Genomic DNA, 14,656 nt, shown 5'->3' on the forward strand with positions numbered 1-14,656 from the left:
CCAGGGCCACTGAAGTGGAGCAGGCAAACTTAACTACTATGCCACGGGGCCGGCCCCAATTTTCTTATTCTTTCTTATAAAATTCTTGGTGAAGATAATAAAAGCATGGAAAGTACTCAAGTGACAATGGAATCTATAGGGCCTAGTCCTTGTTGGTGAGAAAAGATTTGGTTTTGTATTGAGTAAAGACGACTAGGACCACATTATAACGATTACAGTGATACCAAGCATTATCAAAAATATGCATAAGAGAATTTCTCTGCTATATATGAATAAAGTTGTACTACAGAAGGGAAATAATTTCATAATACATTTCATAATTTTTACTGTACTTTGCCTTCATAGCAAAAATCTAGAAGTCAGTGATATAAAAAAAAAAGTGGATCTTTCTCATTAAAAGGCTCTGTAACACTATATATAATTTTAGTATTGTTTTTCTACCACCTTTTAAAAAACACAGATACCAATTCCATATAAAAATCTTCTAGAATTATTCTGTTCTTTATTCAACAGTTGCAGTAATTCAGACATTTCACAAACATACCTATTAAGTATCAGGTGCTATGTTTAGTAACTGGCATACAAGGATAAATATGACATAATTCCTGCCTTGAGGAACTCATGGTTTGAACATAATTTAAGTAGTATAAGACTATTTTTTACATCACAATGTATAAAACAGTTAGTTAATATTTCAATATTACAAACTCATACTGTTATATACAGGACTCAGTAATAGATCCCAAATACCTAAACAGTGTCTTGTACACCGTAGATACACAACATCTGCTGAATGAATCAATTCACTACTCATTAAGAGCAGCAGAGTCACATTCATGGGACTGATTCCAAAGGCCTTTGATCAGAACAGGAAGTTGTCTTGAATCTTCATTTAAACTTGCAAATATGCTTCCTAGTTTCTTTTTGCCTACTTCACCAACTTGTGATCCTAACCTTTTTTAAAAAAATTATCACTTGGTCCTTTACTCTTCCTTGATTCCATTTAGGTACACGTTGGATTTGATCACACAAAATTTCTACCACCTCCAAGATCTTTAACGGTTAAATTGCACTGTAAGGCAACTTGCACATTTCCATTTCTTTATCTCTCAGCATGACCTCTGGTCTCTCCCAATCTTCTACCACTCCCCTGCCCTATCTATCTCCTTCCCTCTCAATCCCATCACCATCTCTCCAGTGTGTTAACCTTGAAAGAAAAGTCTCCTACTTATACATCTATTTCTCGCACTTCTCAGAATCTTTAATATTTGTGTCAAGCCCCATGCCTCCCTTTCATTTTGTCTGTAAAGTTACTAAAGTTTTCCTAATCGCTAGATCCCACTAATCTTTATTCTTCTCATTCTTAACCTCTCTATATAAATCTGGCATTGCTGATTGCCTCTTCCTTATTAAAACCCATGTTCACCCTTAAATTCCAGGTCATGGAATTATCTTGATCTTCTTCTTAACTATATCTTCAATAATACTACCATCTATCTTATTGGATTTTCTTTTCTAAATGTAAGCATTCCTAAAGATTTAGTCCAGCCATCTCTTTTTTTCTCTTTATGTTTTCTTCCTCAGTTATTTCATGTGCTTCTACTGTTTTAACTATCACTTCTATGCAAATGAATTCTAAACTAGGATTTTAGCTCCTTAAGAGCAAAAACTGAATCTCATTCATCTCAGTATCCCCAACACCTGGCATAACCTGAAACGCAATAGGTACTTAACAAAAGTTTCTCAGTTGTATTTTCGGTCACATTATTTCTTCTCTTTCAGAGCCCCCAGCTTATACAACATGCTCTTTTACTTCTTTTGCCTTTATAATCCTATCAATCCTTTCCTAAACATCTCAAAAACATATTGCCCAAGATGTATTTCTCAATCTCCCGGACAGATATGTTTTGGGCCTCCTTTCAACATTCATGACTATTCACAATCTGTCTTTTATCATACCATTACTACGGTCGATATAAGGTTATGAAGGAAGAGTCATTTCTTAATCATTTTTACTCTCTACACAACACGGCATAAAGCAAACTCTTATCAGTTGGAGGGACAACACTTCCTAATACCTGCTGTGAACAACTCTAAAATGAAAGTTTTCAATTCCTTGTTTCTCTTCTTTTAAAAGGCTATAATAACCACAAGTCATTCTTTAAATGATTAAAAATATATCTCACTTTTTTCTCTGCTCCATTTATAAAAGGCTTTTACAATGGTACTAAAAACTCTTTGGGTAATTATAAGCTGACGTAACAGCGTCTATGCTGTGACTTTGATCTTCTTCTACAGTGGGGGGTGCTGTTTAGATCACACTCTTGGTTCCACTGCCAGGACAACGCCCTGAGCCTTCTCCAACTGTCTTGAAATTTCAAGCTATGCCCACAAGGTGATGTTTGATCACGGACAAGTGATGGCTCAGTGAATGCTATAACTACTTTTAAAACAAAGCATATCTTGTATTAATAAAAATGCAGAATATCTTCTTAAATGAAACAAAATACAACCCAAGTCAAACAGGCTCTATTAATCTTACAAAATAAAATTATCTGGATATTAGAATGCTCCGCTTTTGAAGAAGTAACTTTTTCCCACATTAACACACCTACCATCAGAAGATGTTGCCAAATAAAAACCTATTATGACTATAAACTCTTAAATTTTGCTCAGAGAAGACATCTGCAAACTGATACATTACAAAATGAAAATACTTTCAGAAGACCACAATTATTCTTTTTAACATCCAAACATAGTTTCAATATTTGAATGTAACTCTTAGTTTCTATTTTAACTGATAGGTAATAATGTGTACATTTGGCATAATAAAAATTAATATACATCTGTAATGCCTAAGTTCTCAACTTACGTTATAATAAACAGAATATGTTTTGGCAGAGCTTTTCAAATTCTACTAGCCAATCTATTCATAAGTGATTAAAAGCAGTTACACAAAATGCCAAGATCTCAGTAACAAGGCATGGTAACTGTAAGTGTCTTTATTAATATTAATGAACTTCATGCCACAACACAAGAAAGGCCTCCCCCCTCCCCAGGAACAAAATAATACAAATACTGCACTAATGCCTTAAACCTAAACTACCAGTGAACAAAATCTCCTATCAATTAGAAAAAGTCTAGATAAAATAATTATAAGGAGTAAGTATGCTAAAGCATCTAATCTTTTAAAAAATCAAGGAGACTGCTTACTATGATAGAACTCCACATATGTTGTTTTTTGTGTGCTAAAAACGTCTTTAATCTTTCACTGCTATACAAATTTGTTGCAAGATGTCTTTAAACTTGTCTCTGGTTCTTTACATTTGTAAGGATAATTTTACAGCATTGCAAAATCAGCCTCTAATATACAACCTGCAAAGTATGGCTAATTATCAAAAATGGTAGCGCATTCAAATAAAGGTCATGTGACTACTTTAGTAATAACTGAGTGTAATAACCAAAGTGAACATCATCAAAATTACTGTAAATTAAGGAAATGCTCAAATTACTGGCTCAAATATTAAAATTCTTAAATATACTAATGTTTAAATATTCTGAAACTCAAAACACACAAATTCTATTAACTTGAACTTGGATTAAAGAACAAACAAAAAGAATTCTAGAGGCAATGGTGACAAAAAATTTCCCCCCAAATAATCTTCCTTTCATTTCTGTATTTTCATAACGGCCAGCCAATGAACCTTTATGTTTTAACATTTGAAAAGGTGGAAGGTATGGAAATAAAGTCTTTATTTTTATTTTTAAGTATTTATTTGAAATTATTTTAGACTCACAAGAGTTGCAAAAATAGTACACAATCCCAACCTCCTCATATGTCCCATACCTCATATGTTAACATCTTATATGACAAAAAACAATTTTTCAAATCAAGAAATTAATCTTGATTAATTGACTAAAACAAAGAATTCATTCAGATCTCATCTGTTCTATTAACGCCATTTTTCTGTCCCAAGATCCAATCCAGGATCCCACATTACATGTAGCTGCTGTTGTCTCCTTAATTTTCTCTAATTTATGACAGTTCGTCTGTCTTGTCTTTCATGACCTTGATACATTGAGGAGTACTGGTCAGGTATTTTACAGAATGTCCCTCAATGTGGGTTTCTCTGATGCTTTCTCATGATTAGAAGAGGTTATGCAGTACGGGGAAGGGTACCCAATGTGCCCTTCTCAGTGCAACATATCTGGGGTCCACTAAGTTGCTATGTGGTACTAGTAATATTAGCTTTGACCATGTGGCTAAGTTGGTATCTGCCAAGATTCTGTGTAAAAGTTACTATTTTCCTTTCAGATAGTTTTTTTTTTAAATGTAAAAACAAGTCATTAAAAGCCTAGGTAACCTTGGGAAGAGAAGCTGCCACTGTAACATTGAAGGTGGTGAATAAGCTTTTGATTCAGTTCAGCAAATGATGTATCAATCCTCAGGCAAAGGACTATTCTTAAAAGACGGGAGCAGTTCCTCTTTGTAATAAGCATTTTTGTTAGACCTAGTGAACGGATTTAGAGTTCATAGACTAAAATGCTAAAAATACACAATATTTTATACATACTTCTATATTCAAATATAGATATACTTTATTTTAATAATGAAAGAAAAAGATAACTGTAAAAAAATCTAATTCTAAAATCTTGCTTTACTTATGTTTCAATCAATTAAAAATTCTTAGTTTTCCCACAATGAACAAAAATTAGTCAAGTCAGCTTTGAAAACATACGGGGTATATTAATTTGCTGGGTCTGCCATAACGAAGTACCACAAACCAGGTAGCTTAGAAAAACAAACATTTATTGTCTTACAGTTCTGGAGGCTAGAAGTCTGGAATCAAGGCTATGGCAGGGCCATGCTCCCTCTGAAGGCACTAAGGAAGGGTCTGTTCCATGTTTCTCTCCGAGCTTTTGGTAACCTCAGGCATTCTTCTTATGTCTTCACATGGGCTTCTCTCTGTGCATATATCTCTGTGTCCAAAATTCCCCCTTTTATAGGGACATCAGCCATATTTGTTTACAGCCTACCCTAATGACCTCATTTTAACTTGATTACCTCTGTAAGGACCCAATCTCCAAATAGGTCACATTCTGAGGTACTGGGGATTAGGACTCTAACATATCTTTTCTTGGGGGAAGACACAATTTAATCCATAACACTGGGTTTATTTTTAAGAGTACTGAATTGATTTGAAGGCATTACCTTTCTTTAGTAATTTACTGCTAAAATTCTAAATTAAAACTACAAAGTTCTACTCATAAAAGTTACGTAAAATAATATTTCAAAAATATCTGGTGCCTTGTGATCAAACCCCTCATTAATTATAAACCCCATTTGGAGGGACAAGAAAGCCAGCAAGTTGAACATTTGGGGGCCTTTATTTATTATGTGTAGGTATCCACAGTACAAGCAACTCAACTAAAAAGGAAAATAATATTATAATAGTTCATACTACAACATAAATACTCAAAGAAACTGAAATGAAACTTTGGCTTTATCCCCCAAACCCTCAAAAACAGGCCTATCTCATTCTCTTGATTATTCTCTAACGACTGTAAACTTGAGCCCTGGTTATCTTCTTTTTTTTTTAAGAGTTTATTTTTCGGGGCCGGCCTGGTGGTGCAGCTGTTAAGTGCACATGTTCCGCTTTGGTGGCCCAGGGTTCACTGGTTCCAATCCTGGGTGCGGACATGGCACTGCTTAGCAAGCCATGCTGTGGTAGTCATCCCACATATAAAGTAGAGGAATCTGGGCATGGATGTTAGCTCAGGGCCACTCTTCCTCAGCGAAAAGAGGAGGATTGGCAGCAGTTAGCTCAGGGTTAATCTTCCTCAAAAAAATAAAAATAAAAAAGATTTTATTTTTCCTTTTTCTCCCCAAAGCCCCCTGGTACATAGATGTATATTTTCTAGTTGTGGGTCCTTCTAGTTGTGGCATGTGGGATGCCGCCTCAGCATGGCCTGATGAGTGGTGCCATGTCGGCGCCCAGGATTCATACCGGCGAAACCCCGGGCCGCCGAAGCAGAGCACGTGAACTTAACCATTTGGCCACGGAGCCGGCCCCCTGGTTATCTTTTAAATAAAAATTTCTAATTAAATAATAACTTTGAACTTTCAGGATTTTATTTATTCATTGCCTCTTCAGTAAGGTCAACTGATTTTTTAAGATTCTTTACTCTGTGGCTTATAATGCCCATTCCCAACTAAAATCTACATAGTAATTTGGTGTTATCAAAGCAAAGTATAGCACAGCCTAGAACATTTATTAATTAGAGTTAATTTATCATCTAATTTTCAAGTCCTGCAAGTTTATTTCTCCTTCCCTTCCTTTCTTCAACAATTGTTTCTTGAGCATATATTTTGTGCTGGACAGATATGGTCCCCACCTTTAAATGTAGAAAAAGAGACAAGTAAGTAAACAACACTAAGTGTTAAGTTATAAATTGTGAAGAGTACCATGAAGAAAATTATTAGGCACAGAAATAGATAATAATGGAACAATTATCTAGATACTTGAGGAGGAGACTTCTGTAACTAATGTCTCAGGACATTTAACCTGAGACAAAGCATGAGAAAGAATCAGTCTCATGAAGATCTTCCAGATGGAGGGAGAGCATGTTTGAGAAGCTGAGTTGGGAAAGAATGTTTTGTATCTGAAGAAGTGAAAGGTCAGTGAGGCTGAAAGATAACGGGCCAGAGTGAGAACAGCGCCAGACACAGCTGAAGTAAACAGAGGTTAGATCATGGAGGGTGTGTATCAGTTGGGCGAAAAGTACAAAATAGCCAGTTCAAAATGGCTCAGGGAAAAGGTGAAAGTATGGACTCATATAATGCAAAAGTTTTTGGAAAAGGCTCACTTTAAAGAAGACTGACTGAACGTTTCCCAGGACTTAATTCCTCCTTCCTCACTTGGCTGCTTCCTCAGATGGGCCCTTCTTCCCAGGTTTGTGGGACAAAAGGGTATCATTCCTCACCAGTTCCAATAAAAATTCCAGAATGGAATCTCTTTGTCTTTGATTTGTCTGACTTCCATCATATGCCCATTCCTTAACCAATCACTATCATCTGGGAAATAGGATGTTTGATTCACTATACCGGGTCACACGTCACCCCTGGATTCTTAGGTGAAAATGTTTTTAAAAGAAAGTGATTTCTTTGGTGGGGGGCAACTTCAGGTAATGGTGGAGTAGTAGTGATGTGGTCGCAAGAATCATCCACATAAAATAATGATAAAAACTGGATTTAAAACAACAACAAAACTAAAGACACTAGAAAGCATCCAAAAGCAGAGAAAATCCAGGGGAGAGTTTAATCTAGAAAAATGGTAACAAGAGCAGTAAGAAGTGTGACTTTGTAGTTTCTGGTCTGATAATGCCGCCTACACCTCACAGCTACAAGTGCAGAAAACAGTGGAAGAAAAAGCACCAGGCTTATCAACTAAAGGTGCCAGAGGTCAGAATCCAGGACTGAGAAAACATCAGGAAATTTAAAGCGGAAATCCCAGCAGTGAGCAAACCACAGAAAAAGTGAGACCCAAATTCAGAGCTTAAACTATTCAAATGCCTAGCTACAAGTACCCTGTGCATAAATGGGGAAGGACTCCAAGGGCGCCGCAAAAGAACCAGCAGAGAATGTAGAGAAATCTACTTTTGAAAGACAGAGCTACACACAAAAGATCTCTTGAGTTTGATGTATTTCTTTATTGAGTGCATTCCTTCACAATGATTAGCTTAGACAGCAGAAAGCCTGAAGTTTCAGAGTACAGAGTCCAAAGCTGGCAGAGCAGCTGGAAATTAGAAGGTAATCTTAGAAGCAAGGAAACCACAGAGAAAAAGAGACTCATCTTTGCCCTAAGTCCTTGGCTGACCCAATAATTTTCACAGGCACAGAGGAGACCCACAGTGGGCCAGTCTAAAAATGCAGCAGTGGGAAGTCAAAAAACAAAGCACAGATTACCATCAGTATGTTTTTGACCGCAATGAAACTAAAATAGACATCAATAAAAAAATCTAATGTTAAATCATTGTCTTCTAAATAACTCATTGATCAAAGAATTTACAAAGGAAAATGGAAAATATTTTTTACTAGATTGATAAGGAAATGAAAATATATCGAAATTGGTGGGATACAGCAATAGCAGTACTTAAAAGGGAAATTTATAGCATTAAATGCCTATATAAAAAAAGGAGAAAGGTCTTAAATAAATGATCTAAGCTTTCCCTTTAAGAAATTAGAAAAAAAGAAGAGGAAATCACACTCATGGAAAAACAGAGGAAATAAGAAAGGGTAGAAATCAATGAAATAGAAAACAGAAAGTTGAGAAAAATCAATGAAACCAAAAGCTAGTTTGTAAAAAAAACCAAAAAAGCAAAAATGATAAACCTCTAGTCACAAAGAAAAAAGAGAAAAGGCACAAAAGATTAATATCAACAATGAAAGAGAAGACATCACTACAAATCCCACAGACATTCAAAAGATAAGGTAGTATTTAGACCAATTTTGTGCCTCAAAATTCAATGATTTAGAAGAAATGGACAAATTCCTTGAAAGACACCAATCACTAAAGCTCACTAAAGAAGAAAAAGCTAATCTGAATAGTTTCATATCTATACTTAAAAAGTTGAATTCATGGTTTAATATCTTCCAATGATAGTTTAAAAAAACCCCAGAAAACAGTCTTCCACGCCCAGATAACTTCACTGGTGGAGTCTACCAAACACTTAGGGAAGAAATAACACCAATTCGATAAAAACTTTTCCAAAAAAAACATTTTCAAGATGGAGTGTGTGGTCCACTGTGTCAGTTCTGCTGAAAAGTTGAGTGAGATGAGGATAGAAAAGTGACATTGGTGTGAGTTGAGATATACATGAAAGATGAGGAAAAGGGCAAAGCATATGCAGCTAAATCTTTTCAGAAGCTCGGCTGTAATGCAAAACAGAAAATAGAGCAATAGCCAGAAGAGTATTTAGGGTGAAAGATGTATTGCTTTTTTTAGGATAGAAGATACTAAGAGCATGCTTTATACTGATGGATATGATACTGTATAGAAGGAATGAAGTCCTTGAAAAGCCTTTTATAATCTTTAAAGAGGAAACAGTAGATATTTGCTATTGTCTGTGACAGTTAAGAGCCATATCATTTTGAGTTAAGCATTTATTCTACTTGGTTTAATTTATATTGTTACATAAAACAGCATATCAAAGGATTGTAGTAAGTATACATGAACTATTGGATGCATTGATGAAATATTATTTTTTTCAAAGGAAATAACTGTTGAAATTGGAATAAAGCTCATACATATGTATCAGAAGTTTACTACGATCCACAGGTGAGGAGATATGGCAAGGGCGCTATCACAGATGAGCTCAAATGGGCAGATAATTGGCTCACTTAACATTTGTTCCAACCTCCTTTTAGTGTACCTTCCTGTGATGCAGAAGCTGGGCCACTAAAAACTACATTTACTAGTCTCTCTTGCAGCCAGGATTCTAGACGTAATTTAGAGTCTGCCCATCAGATGTATTTGGAAAGAAAGAAAAGCTGAGTTAAGCTGGCAGGTTGGCAGCACGAGGTATCCTTTTTGCTGGTGCAGATCTAGCAGGCAGCACAGACCAGCCCTGAAGCCAGTTATGTCAGTGGTTCTCGATCGGTGGACTGCAGCTGGGGTGGTATGATCCATGGAGCCATCAGTTGGAACAGTTGTGCTCTTATTGAACCAGAGGTAGTTTCCTCAAGCAGGCCAGTTCCACAGTAATGCTCTGAAATCATTCATGGGGGCCATGGGCAAGCTCCTCAATAATTTCATAAGTACCTACTTTGCTGTACTAAATCTCTTTCTGCTTAAAACAGCTTTAGTGGTTTAATTTATCTCTTGTTGAAGTGACTCATATATCAACCAACAACCCCAAGTGGTATAGTTCCAAAACCAAAAAGTCAATTCAGTCTATCACAACTTGCCTGATATCTGATAACTATGTACTTTCAAAGTAATACTAAATGAGAGGTAAGTGATATCTTAAAAAATATATGTATAACCTTGGAGGTAAAGGAGGACTTCTTAAACAAGACAAAAAGCATAACCGTAAATAAAAATATTGATAAATCTAACTACATTAAAATTGAAGTTCTATTCATCAAAACACAATGTAGAATAAAAAAAGACACACCATAGTCTAGGAAAAGATATCTTCTAAAAATATAACTGAAAAAAGGAGCAGTAACCAAAATAGAGAAAGAACTCATAAATCTATAAGAAATACATACACAACCCAATAGATATATGCACCAAAGCCCTGAAGAATCACTTCAAAAAAGAGGAAATCCAAAAAGCTAAAAACTTATTAAAAAGGCACCTCAATAGAACACTACTTCATAATCATCATTGATCAAAAAGTCTCACAATGACAAGTGTTAGCATGAATGATAAGCATCAGGAATTCTAATACATAGCTGGTGGAAAAATAAATTGGTACAACCAGTAAAGTTGAAGACCTCTTCAGAAATGTATACTTATACACATTAGAATCCATGTATAATGATGGTCATAACATTGTCTGTAACTGGCAAAAGTTGGAAACAACACAGATATCCACCAACAATAGTGTGGATATATAAATGAACATATATTCCATTCAAATGCAACATGCAAAAAGATAACTGAGTGTTTTACTCTTTGCAACGTATTCCTCCTCCACATTTCTCACCCAGTTATCCAAATTATGTCAGAGCTTCTCTTTCCAAACATCACCTTTACATTATTTATATATGGGATATTTATTATATATGGTATATACCCCATAAGAATCTACACTTTTAATATCTCTGGAACTTTGTTTCTTTCCCCATCTCCAATAACTTCTTAATTTTGGCCCTCGTCATTTCTCACCCAGAAATCTTCTTTGCCTCTAGTCCTATCCCCATTGCAAACTGATGCTCTACATGCTGCTAGAGCTATCATTTTCAAAATTTTGTGATCATATAAAACCCTTCCACTTGGATGAAGTGGAATAAAAATAATAGTTACAATTTACTAGCCATCTACTATATATCAGGCATTATCTCATTTATCCTTATAATGCTGCAAAATGGGTATTGCTATATCTATTTTATAGAGGAGGCAACCAAAGCTCAGAAAGGGGTAAGTAATTTACCCAAATTCACATAGCTAATAAGTGGACAAGGCAAGATTGAATTTCAGGGTGTTTCAGTTGCAAAGTCTTTGCTTTTAATCAATACATTATTCTGACTAAACTCCTAAGCATGGCACATGAAGTTCCACATGATCTGACCTTAGCCTCCTCCCCAGCTTGACCTCCTGTCCCTCTGTTCCACTTAGGGATAGCAAATATTGCCTATCTATTCTCTCCTTCTTCCTTACCAATAACCTCTCTTTTCTTCCGGACAGGAATATGCTCCGCTAAAAACTATTTTTCCTGGCCTTCCTGGAATGAGATTACTATTCACATAGTTCTGATGAAAGAGATGTAAAAAGAAATCTCTGGGTGGGGTTTCTGAGAAAGCTCTTTAAAAGAGGTCAAAGGAAGCTGGCATGCACCCGTTTTTCTTCCTTTCTGGAAAACAGCACTGTAGGTGATCAGCCCTCTTAAAGCCATGAGATACACAAGTGAACACGAAAGTCCCATAGTTCAGAAGAGAGAATATAAAATTAGGAGATCACGTCCATAATGGCATGACCCACCCAGGACTGCCTATCTATAGGCTGATGTGTTTATTTGCTGTATTTTCCTATTCATAGTTAATCATTGTTGTAACTGACACATACCCTAAGTTGAGGCCTTACTGATCAACTTGCAATTTCCTCAATATAACATGATTTGGCACTTTCTGTAGAGGCAGGCGGCCGGCAATTAAGATACATATGTAAATCAGTCTCTTTAATTTTTAAAAGAAAAGCAGGCATTCTCCAGGTTTAACCAGAGAAGTTCTAAACGGTTTATCTATTTTATATATTTAGGATTTTTATAAGTGTTTGTTTGAAGGGTTCTACCTCAAAAGTGGATTGAAAACCACTGGTCTCTGGCACAACTTAACTGTCACTGAAATTTCTCTTTGTATTAGGTCAAATGACCACAAATCTCAAACAAATCTATTCTGCAAAGTTTAATTGTGCAAGTATGCTTAAATACTGTTCTCTCAGCTTTCACTCAGAGCCAACATGTGGAACAGTCTGAATATCTGTGAAACTGGCATGTAGGACATTGTGCATCATTTGGCATTTTACACGAAGGTTCTGGCAGCATATTCCCCATATCACTCAGGGCCAGAAAAAAGTCTGTTTTCTTCCTGAGGAACTGATACATTTACTAGCACTAGGATGTGAGCCATGTAACCCGTTATGTTTTCCTTTTATTCTTCACAGCTAGTTCATTAAGGTTTTGTTCCATATCAGTGGCTTTCTTCAGCTAACACCTTTTTACTTTTTAGAGCCTATCTTTTGATATTCTAGTTAATTATTTGGATTATTGTGCCAATACATTTATTAAAAGCTGTCCCAAATTATTTTTTAGAAGTAGGCAAGTTATTTTTAAAAAATCAAACCTTAAAGGGAAAAAAAGTATTACTCTTCTAAGATCAATAAAACCCATATATGCAGATAGCCTTAGATTAATCATTCTTTATTGCATTTATTAATCATGCTTTATTGCATTCTTTATTGTTATTTTCTATCCAAGATACTATAATACAATTAAAGGCGTGTTGTGAGAGGCAATCCTCGAGGTCCCTGCACGCTGCTGCTGGGTAAGCAAGACAACGCACTGACCACTCTTCTGCCAGGCCATTTCTCAGGATCACATTTGCAGGGAGCAACTTTGAAGGATGCGGTAGCATCTCCTTCCGGACAAACAGTGAGTTTGCTTTCATTTACTATAAAAGCAGTGGATTCCTCAAGCTCAATATTCCTCAGCTGTGACCCAAACCCACTGCACGTATAAGATCCAACTGGGCCCCAACGTGTCACCCCTGTGGGACTTGGAAGGCATGAGGAGCCAATGCCAACATGATGCTCATGCTATTTGCTGTGCCATACATAATAAAATTTCTGACTCAGGAGACACATGTCTTCTGCCAGCATCCATAATAGGAACAGGCTAACTTGTAGGTAGGTATAATCCCAGACCCTGACAAAGTGTTAATTCAAAAGAAATTAGCTGATCATTCAAAGTTTGAAAGCAGGTTTGAATTACATCCTTTGTAACTCAGAAAAATTTCTATAGACATACCAAATTAATGAAGATGACAGAGAAAGGCCAATTAAAATAACTGTTTAAAATAACAGAATGTCCTCAAAGAGGCCATTAAAGAACTGTTGAGGTTCTGACATTTTAAAGATGAAAACCTTGTTTTGCTGTCTCTATATATCAAAAAATTGAGGAGATTCAAATTGTTTAAGATAAAGAGGCCAGGCCCATTATCACTCTATGAGTAACTAAAAACAATTAAGAGAAACAGGAAAATATGATAAACTGAGTTATGCAGGACAACTGAGCATTCTCTCAAGAAACCTATGTGTAGAGTTAATACAAAGCTTTACTTTACATATAAACTACAACACTGTGAAAGTTAAAAACAAAAAACCATTTTCTTAGAAGGGGAAAAAACTCATACTGTAGGTACTAAAAGTATAATGTGTTAATAAATGATATATTTCTGAATAAATATAGAAATAAACTAAACTTTCATTCAATGTAAGCATCAACATAAAAACTCTACAACCTTTTTAATTTTTAGTTTTAATAAAAACAAATTCCTGTCTGGACAAGAAAATTTCCGATGTTATTCAGCAGCTCAGCATACCCCGACCCTCTGCAACTCCCAACCACTCCTAACAAAAGGTAGTATCCGAAATGTGGCTAACTAGAATTGCACGCAATTCACGTTACCAATTCAGAAAACTGAGTGAGAAATAGGTGACAGCAAAGTGTCCAGAAAACTTAAGGCTCTGTACCCAAGGACGCTATTGAAACCTTTAACATAAAAAAATGACAGTTCTCTAGAAACATCATCTATTTTAAAGACTAATTCAGAAGTAAATACAAAGTAACACAGCAGATTGGAAGAATACACTGAAAGGAGTTGACAACAAAGGAAAGCAGTTATAAAAAGCAGGAAAAAATAATTACAAAAGGACAACTGTGTGCAATCATTTAGACAAAGTAACTTAAGGTAAAATGCCAATTGTGGCATCACTATTTTTGAACACGGTATATCACCAAAGGCATTCACTATTTTACATAGCCATCATTATATTATATGAGAGAAGTGTGGATGAAGCTGTTAAATGACCTAACCAAGACTGTACAGGGTGCAGGAGAACAGAGATTTTATTTATTTTTTTAAAAATGTAACGCTATTTTATTTTACTTATTTTGTAATCCCTAAAGAAATTTTAGAAAATTGTTCTGATAAATCAATAACAAAATGACATCCCTGTTGTCACTGTACTGATTAGAAAAAATAAAAATAATTGATCAAATATATATTTGACAATTTGCTAGGGTATTTTGTTAGCAAACATTCCAGATTTATGCATTTCATGTAGCCAAAATTGCAAATTTAATTTTGAAAAAGTGAAATACCATTTAGTTTTACTGCTTATAACCATATGAAATAATCTATAAATTAAAA

General features: G+C 35.4%; 1 protein-coding gene across 50 annotated transcripts in view; it reads right to left on the bottom strand.

The window, feature by feature from the left end:
* The window catches only part of BAZ2B (bromodomain adjacent to zinc finger domain 2B), a 296,373-nt gene that overhangs the window by 121,093 nt on the left and 160,624 nt on the right, over positions 1 to 14,656 (bottom strand). The gene's annotated exons all lie outside the window — the stretch shown is intronic.

Source organism: Equus caballus, chromosome 18 (assembly GCF_041296265.1).
Source record: "Equus caballus isolate H_3958 breed thoroughbred chromosome 18, TB-T2T, whole genome shotgun sequence".
Lineage (NCBI taxonomy): Eukaryota > Metazoa > Chordata > Mammalia > Perissodactyla > Equidae > Equus > Equus caballus.